The sequence below is a fragment of the Vanessa cardui genome, chromosome 14 (genome assembly GCF_905220365.1).
Source record: "Vanessa cardui chromosome 14, ilVanCard2.1, whole genome shotgun sequence".
In the NCBI taxonomy this organism is placed as follows: Eukaryota; Metazoa; Arthropoda; class Insecta; order Lepidoptera; family Nymphalidae; genus Vanessa; species Vanessa cardui.
In genome coordinates, this window is record NC_061136.1 from 7973348 (window position 1) to 7987377 (window position 14030).

At 29.3% G+C, this 14030-nt stretch overlaps 1 protein-coding gene across 2 annotated transcripts in view; it reads left to right on the forward strand.

Moving 5' to 3' along the window:
- Nucleotides 1–2178: 2178 nt before the first annotated feature.
- The window catches only part of LOC124535245 (peroxidase), a 53826-nt gene continuing 41974 nt past the window's right edge, over nucleotides 2179–14030 (forward strand). For both annotated transcript variants that reach the window (XM_047111375.1, XM_047111376.1), the window contains exon 1: nucleotides 2179–2329. The gene's annotated coding sequence lies outside the window, so the exon portion shown is untranslated. The remainder of the gene's footprint in view (nucleotides 2330–14030) is intronic.

The following is a 14030-nucleotide window of genomic DNA, read 5'->3' on the forward strand; positions in this document are numbered from 1 at the left end:
CCGTACCAAAAGTGAGGTCAAAATATTAAATAATTCGGTGATATAGAACCGGTTTGAAATTAGATTACAAGAATCGACCCATATAAACTAACATGTGAAGGTAAGTAAAACGACATGTACAAAATAAATTTGATTGATAAATAAATTAAGTCAAAACTTACTTTCATCTTTAAATCGTCCATCAGTTAGATTTAAATATATGTAATGTTATAGACCGTTTGGATTATCATGTTAAAAAATATTAGAGCAAAAAATTAAGTAGAAAAATGAATAAAATTAAAAATTATATAACATTAATGGATGAACTCCTTCGAATGGTTCAATCTCCGTTCGAAGGAGTTCATCCATTCCTCAATTTTTACATTTATTATTTTAAATGTAACGTTTTCATTTCTTTTGTTCTAATCATGATTGTCTGCTGATTTATGTTAAATATGAAATTAATTAAAAATTTTTAAACGTAAAAATCCCTAAATTATTAAAAGTCACTGCTATTCACTTCACAACTCTTAATTATTAAGGGATAGCTCTCTCATACCTGTCTCTCCTTTTGTCTATGAATCTACGAGCCGACAACAATTTAAAATTTGGTATTACTCTATGCGGTATTGTGGAAATGTAACGTCTTATTTATACTTTGGAGTAACAATCTCGGCGAAATTCAGATTTTGAAGGTTGATTTTAGGACGCGCAACCAAATCAAAATTAAATTGTAAGAGCTGCAGTGTTATTTTAATGAAAGGGCTCGTCATATTGTTGTGTTACTCTTGCTCTTAAATTGTATGTCTTTATAGCGAGCCTCTATACGTTCCTCTCGGTGTGTAAGTGCAATATTTAAATTGATATATTTACTAATTCCACATAACTGCTTATGCAAACTTATGCCGAGAATGTTTTATATCTTAAACTATAACGGTATTGCTTCGAGCGTGTGGTGATACTTTTTTTTACTTATTCATTTTAGCATTAAAACTTGGTCATATAATTACTAATTGAGTATTAGATTTATTTTTCTCGCCTTATTTTTTTGCGTAGAAATACAAAAAACACTTCATACGTTTCTGATTCGAAATCGGCTGCTATTTTTCGTATAATGTGCTATATAGAGTTAAACTCTATGTCTCGGTAAATTATAAATCCAGTTCAAAGGGTGGTAATGTACGAATGCGTAATGTGTATGTGCCACAAAATTAATTTGTCAAATAAGGTTATATTACAAATATAACGTGCTATATATAAAAGTAAAAGATACATACTAATATAATAATAAAAAATGCACTCATTGCTTGATAGCAAATAAAAACATTGGCACATTTCCAGTTTGGGTAAAGAAATTCTGAGTGGCCTCAGCAGCATTTTAAGGTATTTCAACTGAAATGGATAGGAATTTAATAAGTAACATTTTATTGCATTTGAGTCATGAAAAGAATTTAAAGTTTTTTTGACGTAAAGATCTGAATCACGCTGACACATTGTTTTGTGTTTAGGTATAATAATTTCCTACAATAAAACGACAAAATAGTAGTATTACGTTTATGTCTACTATGAAATACGAAGCACAGAACCATTACACTTAGTAAGTATGTTTACCTTGCTTCTTAACGTCTTCTAGCCATAATTCGTTAGTACTTCTGCGAACTTTTCGATCAACTTTTATGATCATTGCGGTCGGTCGTAAGTCGCGAGCTAATAAATTGGGGTTCGGGAGTGCCTTCACTTTACAAAGATTATAACTTAGTGTATAATATATGAGATACTTGCTATTTTACTATTAAATTCGTAAGTTAGAAATAAAAAATAAAAAAATATTATTATTAATGTCGATGCGAAAACGAGATCTGGTAAAATGTTATAAATAACTATTACATACTTAAAAAAAAACAAAATAATATAGGTTTTAATTTAAAAACAAAGTAGGTATTTTTATAGCGTGTACAACATAAAAATGATAAAAATGTATTCAAGTTCCACAAATAAATATATTTATAAAATTAATTAAATTTAAAGTTACTTTGTTTTAATGTAATGACGAATTTGGAGTAATTATTTTTAATTGTTGAAGGTACTGTTATTATAATCAGTTGAACTAAATGTCTTCGAATGTATTTTTTCGAATTACCGAATTACTGTCAGATAAACTCGATCCCCGCTTGCTAGTATAAAATTGTATGTCCTACCTTCGCACGGCTTAGTTCGTACAAGGTGCGCGGGCGCAAGAATCGGCGTGTCAGCCACCGTCACGCCACTCGAAGTCATATTGGTTTTTACAATTTTTTTTTTGTTTAGTGCACAGTGTTTTTAAGTGTTTATGAACAATAAATAGGCGAAGGTAAGCATTGAAGCAGACTTAATAATAATTAATGACGATAATAAATAAAAATGAATAATTACATTTTTGAATGTAACGGAAATGCATGTTCTAACCCATTCATAAATTCTGTAATTAATCAAATATTATTCGAATTTTAATAATTTATATCATAGAAGATAGTTTCCCGTAATATATTTTATTGAAAAATAACTAATAATAACTTTAGGGAAATTATCGTAGTGTGGTAAGTCAAAAAATTAATTTAAATATTAATATATTTTCAAATCTCTATGTCATTTTTTAAATAAGATAAAAAAATATTCAAATAAAGTTCATAAAATAATAGGATTCCCATATTATTTTTCGCGAATTGAATATAAAAAAAGTTATTATCGAACGAAATTAAAATTTAAACACTGAAAATTAGTCCTCGAGAATGTATTTATACTTTTTCAATTCCTATATTTAACAATATATTATTCTATTATTCTATTCTATTAATGACTACAAACCTTTATAATCTTAAATATTATATAACTTCTTATATCAATAAGAACAGCGTTAGTGAAACTGTTTAAAATTTTGTCAAACGTTACGTACGATATTCTCACTCGCTTCTTATGTCACATGTGACATGCTCTCGTTGAAATTAATAACGAAACGCAAAGGGTAAAAACATCACGATCTCAACATCTACACGAGGTTAATGCCTAAAACGGCATTTATCACTATCTATGGTAAACAGTGATTGTTATTCTACATTTAGGTATCGGGCGCGTTATTGAAGTATTTCATGCAATCACCGACAATGATCATTCGGCGTTTGTGAGACAATCAGATTTACCTATTATTATGGGCCACAATGCCTTATTATTTACCAGTGTCGCACGTTTTTCCTCGACACGGTTACGGCTGATAGGAAACCAGTACTATGTTGTGAAATAATTCTGTTTAATGAATTATATCCATGGAATTCTAATTGTTCATTATAATATATAATTATAGCGATTTGAAGTTAGTGGATCGCGTGTTTATCTAATAAGTACCGATATTAAAAAATCAAAATAATTGTTTTCAATAACAGCCTCTTACCTCATTCCGGTAGTATTGGAAGCATTCGCTGTGATAATTAGACCTAACACTTAGAAAATTACTGTTATGGTTACTTATTATTCGTCGAATGCAGTTCGATCACTTTAAACACAATAATAAATTTTCTACTTGGTTAGTCTAGTGAATATTTATGAGGCTGCAGTATCAGAGTTTGAATCTCGCGTCGTACCAATAATAAGTTGTTCTGTTGGGAGATTCTGAACAGTAGCCTTAATTTAAAAGTTTTAAGTGACTACATCCTCGTGACTCGTGCGGAAGTCAATAAAGATACATTAAAACAACAACAAGAATACTTTATTATTATTTTTGAGTCTATCATTCTCTTAATAGAAGGTAAAGGAAAATAAGAAGTTTAAATAAATATGTACTCAGAAAGTGATCGTAAAAACAAAGGGAACTTAATTATTACGCGTACTGTACGGAAATATTATTTATGACCTCCAAACGAACGAGATCTGATCAAAAACTCAGGAAGTTGAGCATTTATCTCATTGATCTCATGGTGTCAATTTTGATATACTACTTACATATATTTTATTCAACACAGGCCATATGACTTATGTTATTTTAAGTCTTGTCAAAATATACTACTACAGTTATTACAGTTAAATATTTATAGTGTGTATAATTAATCGAGATAGTAGGTACCTGTATGGTTTCTTCTATAAAATGGAACAATTCAAACGCTTAAGAATTCAAGAATGGAACAGTGCCAACAGCTGGCCTTATGCATTTTAAATTCATTCACACAACACTGCCAATCACGTGTGCAAATCTATGCACGTAATCTTAACGACTCATTTGTTTCATTCTTAAAAAATAAAATTAAAACCTTGTACGTTACGATATCCCGAGGTACAGGGTTAAAACCCAGATTGTGATTATTAAAAATATTGAGATTTTCTTTCTGTAATTAGAATGAGGAAATAGAGTGCTTCTTCGTTTGCGCGCCCTTCTACGTATACCAGCAGAGCAAATTTACTTAAAATATAATTGAACATCATTATGCAAGGCATATGAGTCGAGATGGCCCAGTGGTTAGAACGCGTGCATCTTAACCGATGATTGCGGGTTCAAACCCAGGCAAGCACCGCTGATTCATGTGCTTAATTTGTCTCTATAATTCATCTCGTACTCGGCGGTGAAGGAAAACATCGTGAGGAAACCTGCATGTGACAAATTTCATAGAAATTCTGCCACATGTGTATATCACCAACCCGCATTGGAACAGCGTGGTGGAATATGTTCCAAACCTTCTCCTCTAAGGGGGCCTCTAAGGAGGCCTTTAGCCCAGCAGTGGGAATTTACAGGCTGTTGTTGTACGCAAGGCATTGATAATATTATCTGTAAAAAGAACTAGTTTGAAATGCAGAATGCATGGGCAGATATAAAACCTTCCCATTAGTAGTAAAAAGATACATTAGCAGATAGGAGACAGTAAAGTTGTGCAAGTCGTGTATTTTATAGTTTACTGTAGACAATTGTAAACGCTCCGAGGGCGCATTTGGTTCTTCTGAAAGTTATTTCTGTCTGTGGCAATCCGCTTTTTGACTTAATCACATCACCGTAAGATTTGTGTGTGATTTTTTAATATAAAACTCGAAAAGACACTGCCTCAATTTATTATGTTTTGTGAATATAAATCAAGCTAGCGATTACGTTATACGAATAATAGATATTGATATAGAAAAGATAAAAGTAGAATCAGACTATAAAATACTGATTGTAATAATATAGAAAATATCTCGTAAAGATATTTCAGAACATTGTAAAAGGAATATGAACTTTCTTTAAAGCGTGTTTTACCAGTTTATTCGCATACTAAAATTAAATTTGTATTTATATTTAGCTCACGATACTTTTTTCATCTTATATCTTTAAATAGTTGAGAAAGTAACTCATTGAGGCCACTTTAAGCGTCTTTTCCTTTTAAAAAATTAAACATATTTTTTCCTTCAATTTTGCTTCATTTATTTTATTTATTTTCAGCTTGGATAACATTAATTCATTCAAAATGATACTATAGGATACATAATCACATAGAAATATACTATATGTTTATATTCATTTAGAGTTTTTTAAGAACGTTAGAATTATAAACAACATGACTTTTTTAGTTACGAGTTTAATTTCGTTTGTTATTATCATATTATGTACGAGAGAATTTCTTGAAAAATCTTTCATGTCACATGCTATCAATTGCTACACGAGAAATTTGCCATATTTTAAGTGAATTAAAAATGTTTCTGAAGATTTAGATTAGAAAGAGATTACATTCTTCCAGTTTCAGTTAAAATTTATGATGTAATAATGTAAATAATGCTCGTGCAACGAAGAATATTTTATTGTCATATAAGTACGATTTCGTAATAATAATAAAAATAATCGCACTACTTAATAAGATTTAAATCATATTCATTTTATAAAAAAATATTTATAGATTTGTAAAATAAGTTATTATAGCGTGTTACGTTTGATTAATTTAACAGCGTTCTCATAATACCTGTATGTAGATTGATTAAATCATTATAAAATGTAAATACAACGATCACGTAAAATCGTTTATCGATCAGTTTATTTGTAAGGTAAGGTAGAAAGTTTATATACTGTAATGGCCATACAACCAGCCTAAGGCTGACGTTCATGGGGTACAAGGCAATTTAGCGCATACTTGTGTAACGTAATATTACTCTGATACAGTTTTATATTTTTATTTGCTTTAAATGATTTTATAAAATAAGGTCACTTTTATAACCTTTAAAATGCGTGGGCGCTGATATAAAATTTGATCATCGGATATAACGCAATGCTCTTCATTTTTTATTTCTTTTAACAACTTACTTTACTTTTATATACTTTATTAATTGATTTTAAAATTCACACAGATTCATCTTTTTATATTTTGTTTCCAATGTCTATTACAAGAAAGCCTTGAGAGTTTTGACGATGCTATTCGATGGACTATTATCCTAAGCGATAAACATACAATATGACATGCAAAATAGCTACGGGGAATCATATTGATATTTATCTTTACGACTTTAAGCATTTCCCTGACGATAATATATTGTATGCTCTATTATTGGGTATCAGGGTTCTTGTGGGTTGTAGCTAAAATTTACAATATTATGTTTACCTAATAGTGCTATGTTTAGCAAACAATAAAATATTAGTCATTAAATAAGAAAAAAAAACACTTATGAGATTAGAAAGAGAATAGTGTATACTATTACAATAAAGAACCTTATTTTCATTTTATGCAATATATATCTTCGAGTAAATTATAATAAAACAATACTATTCATATAAAAGAATATATATTTTATTATGGTTTATTATGATGAGGTGAATCAATTGGATATAAAAAAAAACATTAACATAACAAACACATACATTTCACTTTAAAAAACAACAAATATAATAATATAAATCGTTTTAATCATAAAGGTGTGAATAATACCAATAATGCATATAACTAAGAAATATTACAAGTAATAAAACGATTTTCAGTTGCATTTCGTTGTTATGTAAATAGCAATTTTAATAGCCGTATATTAGAGTCTCTTTTCGATAAAACGATTCAAGCTCTTATGTGGTCTCGCGATTCAACATTTCATGAAAATCCTTTATTAAATTCTAACACACTATAATTTCTTGCGATTTTCACGTCTACCTTATCGACCTGTTTTTATTCCTTAACTATAAAATTTATATCCGTGAAAACATTGATGTACAAGCTTTATTTCAGATGCTTTACACATTGCCGGATACGAAAAGGATCTTTTTTTATGGCGTCCTTTTTGTTATATAACTGTGTGTAGGCAATCGTTCCTTCATCATTATGACCTTTGCAATAAAACTTTATTTACTTACAGTTAGTTATAGGCAGCGCTCACAAGAGATTGATAGAATTTTCCGTTTGCTGCTTCAGCTACTTTAGCGATTTCCACTGTTCATATAAATCACTCAATGGTTACTTTTTTATGTCTCTTTTTCGTTCATTACTTGGTGGTAGGGCTTTGTGCAAGCCCGTCTGGGTATGTACCAACCACTCATCAGTTATTCTACCGCCAAATAACAGTACTCAGTATTATTGTGTTCCGGTTTGAAGGGTGAGTGAGCCAGTGTAACTATAAGCACAAGGGACATAACACCTTAGTTCCGAAGGTTGCTGGCGCATTGACGATGTAAGGAATAGTTAATATTTCTTACAGCGTCATTATCTATAGATGATGGTGACCACTTACCATCAGGTGGCCCATGTGCTCGTCCACCAACCAATACCAAAAAAATGTCTATCTAAAAAATAAACGAACTTGTATCTTGAATCTACTGACCTATCTGTGTAATATACCTTAATAGTAATAAATGCTTATAGCATTCGAAATTGCCTCAAGTCTGAACGATTCTCCTAAATGAAACTTGCAACCTATTGTATTGCTAGCACCCATTCGTGTTAATAGTTCCTGTAATTCATAACAGATATCACTAAAGATATGAAATAATTGCCAACACAGATATTGCTAACGAATCGATGTGTTTTATTTTCATTGCGAATGAATGTAGAGTACCTATCTACCTATTGCTAATTCAATAAAAGTAAATAAGGGGATATACATAATTGAAAAATATTTATTTCATAAGCAATCAATTTTTTAATTATAAAATAATTTAAATCAGTAATTATATTTTTATTCAATGTTGCAAAAATAATTGCTTTGCGAAATTTTCAAGCAAAACTATGAAATAAATCTAACAGGAATTCTCTATACAATATAAATAAGCCTAAATTATATTTAATTTAAACTTGAAAAGTGTAATATTAAAATAATTAAATAATGAAAAAATAATTGTAATTTAATAATTAACATTTGTGTAAACAAACTGTATTTAGAAGAATACATTTCATTACATTGAAACGTTGCTATTATGGTACGTTCAACTCTGTATGTAGTTATTTTTGTATAATTAAATCCGCGTGAAATGACAGCGAAAATGTAAACTACGTTTTCCCTTCATAATCGGAATGCCCACACAGTGTATACATAATATTCAATATTGAAATTTATAATAGACTTAAAACACTGTCATTTTCTAAGTAAATCAAAATTTTAATCCTTTTAATTTATACATCAGCATTAACAAGACGGGCAGTTTTTTTTCAATTATAACTTTTCTATTAAGAAATCTTGAATGAAATTACAACCAAAATAAATGAATTATAACTATTCATTTTGAAAGAGTCAGAGGCTAAGGTGAAGCGTAGAAATATAGCTTTCCAGTTGGTATTGGCCCTGACTGTAACAAATAAATTAATAAACAAAAACAAACGGGAATCAGAGAGGCAGTATTACTCGTGAAGCGCCAAAAAACGGGTACACAATACATAGTGCATTGGACTATTAATCTCAAACAGTGTTGCTTCTCATAACGATTACATATAAATTAATATAGAGGTAAGGTGTCATTTAAATTTTACTAGTCTAATTTATTTCATACATGGTAGTGTCGGTATTGACATTTCTTTGTAATATATATAATCAGAACCGAGATTGCCCAGTGGTTAGAAAGCGCGCATCTTAACCGATGATTGCGGGTTCAAACCCAGGCAAGCAGTGAAAATTCATGTACTTAATGTGTGTTTATAATTCATCTCCTGCTCGGCGATGAAGGAAAACATCGTAAAGAAATTCTGCCACGTGTTTTTTCCACCAACCCGCATTGGAACAGCGTGGTGGAACGTAGTAGTTCCGAACCTTCTACTCAAAGGGTGAGGAGACCTTAACCCAGCAGTGGGAAATTAACAGGCTGCTGTTGTAAAAGACCCAGTTATATTTTTTACTACGAAATAAATAATAACATATATAAACTGTTAGCAATAACAAGTTCAGCCTCATGTTCTCCGTTGAGATTCAAGCTTGCTTCATACCAAATTTCACCAAAAGAAACTCAATGGTCTGGCCGTGAAAGGGCGACACAAAGATACATATTACACATGTATTAATATGTATAACATATATATTCATACACGTGTTTGCATCTATCTCGGAATCTTATTTAAGTCGCTAAAATTGAAACACCTGCGGCTCGGTGCATAACGATAATAGCCTAAATCCAAGCTTACAATTTAATTACAGCTAGTTTAAATGTACAATAGAACAAAAAAATTAACGCTATTTAATTTTAAATTAAAAATATCCACAAATTTAAATAAATACACAAACAATACTTATTTATGTAGTTATCTTTACTAGTATTATAAAGAGGTTAAATTAGTTTGTTTGTATGTAGGGGTTAAGGCTATGTTCCCGTAACTAATGATCCAAGTATTTAAAAAAAATGTTTCCACTTTTAGAAAGCTACGTTACTCCTAAATGCAGTATAATATTTTTAAACATAACCTTATATCATTATCTTTATTAACAAATTTAACCCAATAGAAGCGCCAGGCGGTTTGCATACATATATGTAGTATGTATTAGTCTTTTATTTATTCTTAACGCTATACTGTTATATCTCATGTTGGTATATATTGATTTATTTCTTTTATTATCTCTCTATACTTTGTTTAAGTTTTATAGGTCTATAATAAATAGTATACGGATAGTTTTATCATATCATATTATGAATATAAATTTACCAATACATTTTCATTTTACTTATGATTGTAATACTGTTTAATAATACTTTACAATCGTTTGAGCGTTGCATAAAAACATTCTAATATAACAAATTTTGATTCAAAGAAAGTAATTATACGTTGAATGAAATAAATAAAAATTAAGACACAATTTAATTTATTTACTCGTAAAATGAATGACGCCTATCTACAATATCGCCACCGGGGTTAATTGCGGAGCATGCTCTAGTTAACTGCAAACTTCTAGACGAGCAACACCTCCACGTGCAAAAGACAGCTTCCAATTCGGTTTTACCCAACCGACCTTGTTTCACTCAACACTTGTCACTTGTTCGTGTAATAACTGTTTCGGTTTTGTAATAATTAAAGCACGCATTGATCTACTAGAATATGACTGACAGCAATAATGACGTAACTTTACATGTCATTATGGCTTTGATTATGATTAATATATAACGCTTATGGTGTTACTTACCGACAAGTGGTACATATGTATGTCAGTCCGTCTACCGAACGTAAATAATAATAAAAAAAAACAGACGAATTGATAACCTCCTCCTTTTTGAAGTCGGTTGAAAAGTTTCAAAATAAAAATGTTATATTACAGTAGTATCAGGCTTTAATTAGGCTGCGATGTTTTCGGTCTGCTTTGTTGTATGTATTCTGTTTTTTTTTCTTTCATTTGATTCAAATGTAACATTTTCTATATATTCTATACAAATAACTACATATATATTTGTTACAGTTTACCTGTTAATTGCAGTAGGCATGAACAATGTGATGTAATTTGTATGTAGGACGTACGACGGACGTAAGCTATTTATATAGCAGATGTATTTCTATATTTGGAAAATTGTTTTACTTAGCTATATTCATGTCAACACAAAAAATCTAAAACAATACTTTGATTAAATATCTAAAACCTATAAAAATCGGCTGTCTATAACGTAAACAACTAATAAACAACATACATTTATACAGTACATATATTACAGTATCACAATCATAAGAATAATATAAGTACTCCAACTCCATAATCATAACTTAAGCTCAATAAAATTACACAGTAATAATCATTATTTATAGCCTTCACACATTGTGATTACGGGACAAATACTTACGGAAACATTACGAGATGTTGGAAAGAACTCTTACAAGGTGTCATAACATTGAATACGAGCGCAGAACTGTTACCGAGATACACAGCAATGAGTGAAACGATCAACAAAACGTACACATGAACAACTGTCGCGTTATTTGATTAAGTCATATTTTTATATATTATTTTATTAAAATATTGTTGTTTTATATCTAAAATTGCTAAAACAAATCTTGGAGATTTCAACAACCCAAAGCCAGTTATTAAATAATAAACATTTAAAAATATAAAAGTATGTATTTAAAATAATGTGAACTCGCATCCATTTTGGTAGCTAACGATGTTTTGTTGTGGTAATAGTAAGTAGCTGGCTACTTACTATCAGATGATCAATTTGCCGATCGACTAACAAAAAAAATATATAAGAAAAATAAGTTAAAATATTGCTAATTACGGCTACTTACTTGTGCAGGGTTATTAATTAATGAATATTAAAATTATAAAGGTATTTAAAATAAGACAACTTTGTTACGAGCAGTGTATTTAAAAAAAATCTATATAAGTACAGTTTGACATGCTTAAAATATGTTTGTAGGCATTAACATAATTAGTTTTAACTAAACTTCTGATGTATAATATAAACAACCTTTGATTAATATTTAACGGTTTTCACTTATCCAAACGAGAGCAGATAAAAATTACCATTATAATTTGTTAATTTTATTGAACCCGAGAGAGTTAATTAAAATATACATTAATTTCCAATGAAGCATATTAATGTTTTTTGATATGATCTAACCTCAAAAGGTTATATCATCTTTTCATTATTATTCTCGAAGTTTACGATGGTACCGAATGTTAGTTTGTGTAAAAATAACATATTGTGAATTTTTGAGAATGAAAATGAATATCATAGAAAAGTTTTTAGCATATTTTAATTGCGAAATAATTTATTTAATATATTGAATATCGTATAAAGATCTTTTCATATAAAAATTTAGTTAACAATCTATATCTAGTTAAAGCATCGTTTGTCTTAACCAATTTGATTTCTACGACAAAGGCACAAGTGATTGCCGTAAATAGCAAATAAGAAAAAGTATTTGTATCAACATTGTATAAATGTACGGAGTTGCGAATGGCAGCTGGTTACTGAAAATTAAAAATTTAAATAATTAATAATTACTTTGAAGTATTAATGTATAATATTTACTATCAATGAATGCAATAATCATTTTCGATAAGATATAAACATTTTAGTGAATAAATCAAATTAAATGTTCGTAATTAAGGAGTCATATGTTAGCAAGCGCTTTACTACATAAGCTTTAAAATAAACTAACAGCTTATAAACTACAGTATTACAAGTTATTGAGTTCGGTATGTCAGTGGAAATATGTATTAGATATAAAGTATCTTAATCGACTAATAGTATTGCCTTATAAACAGCCCAAATAGTGAAATACATTACCTTAACTGTTGGCAACACAATTTCTCAATACACGAACCTTGACCATTTATTAGGTACGGGATACATGAAATCAGTTGATAATATAATTATATACATTCCATTAACATATATTACATCACTGTATTAACTTCATTAACAATTTCAAAACACGTTATTATTACTCAAGCGAAAGCAAATTTATAATATCGTAGAAAATTAAACTAAAACCTTCTCAGAAATCATGTCATCATGTAGCATTTTGTGTCATCAACAAGAAAACATGTGCTCATACGATATTTTACCTTATAAGTGCAAAAGCATTACCCTTTTAAATTCTTGTTCAAAAATATAATAAATGTCAGACTATTAAAAAATGATTACCATGTATAAGGGTAAGTACAATTTTATTGTTGCCAGTGTCGAAAAATAAATTTCAATAATTTCATTGTGTAAGTTTCACAAGTAGTTGTAAATCGTCATGTGATATACTTTTATAAAGAATAATAACTTAAACTATCGCTAATTACGGCTAAAGTATAATAATATAGAAAATTGCTTCCCTTTAATTTATAGAAATATACGGTAAAAAGAATTGCATTTTTTGTGCCAGGCGACGTTTCCTTTCAATTGGTAAAGGTTTCAGTTTCCTCATTTTACAGTAAACAAAAATGAATGTTAGTCAATTGTCAACTTATTATGTATTTTATAATGCGAAACTGAATTTTAACTCTTTTTTACTAATTGAAATGAACGTTAAATTAATAATATAAAGTATTTTTAAGCACCTCTTTATGATAATAATTTATTTTATCAAATACAACTGACACAGTTTCTGAATCTAAAACAAGTTCTCATACGATAAGAAAAGTGGGTTCAACTCACTAAGATATATTGCCTATATTTGACGATATTACATTTAAAAAATAATATTATAAAATAACATTGCCATTGAATAAATAATATTTAACATTATATCGTTTTAATATAATAATAAATGTGTCAATACAATACTTGATACCTCAATGTATTTCAATTTCTATAACAATAAAAATAATAAATAAAATACAGATTTTCATGACAGCAATAGCTTACAATACTAAAAATATAATAACGTGTGACGTCATCGTATTGAACTACACAATATTTTACTAACAACAATAATTTCAGCATGTAATTACTTTTTAAGCGTCATAGAAGGTCGGCGATACAGTTTATTTTCGTTTTTTAGCAATAGATATATTTATTGCGCAATAAAAACTAGCTACGAGTTTTTCTTATGTTGATTTTAGAGAGAAACAGATTCGTTTCAAACGAACTCGGTTCATTCGAAACGTTGTATTAAGCGATGCGATTGCAAAGATATTACTCCTGAAATCGTGCACGGTTGGATACACTAGCTCCCCTTGTGTAACACTGT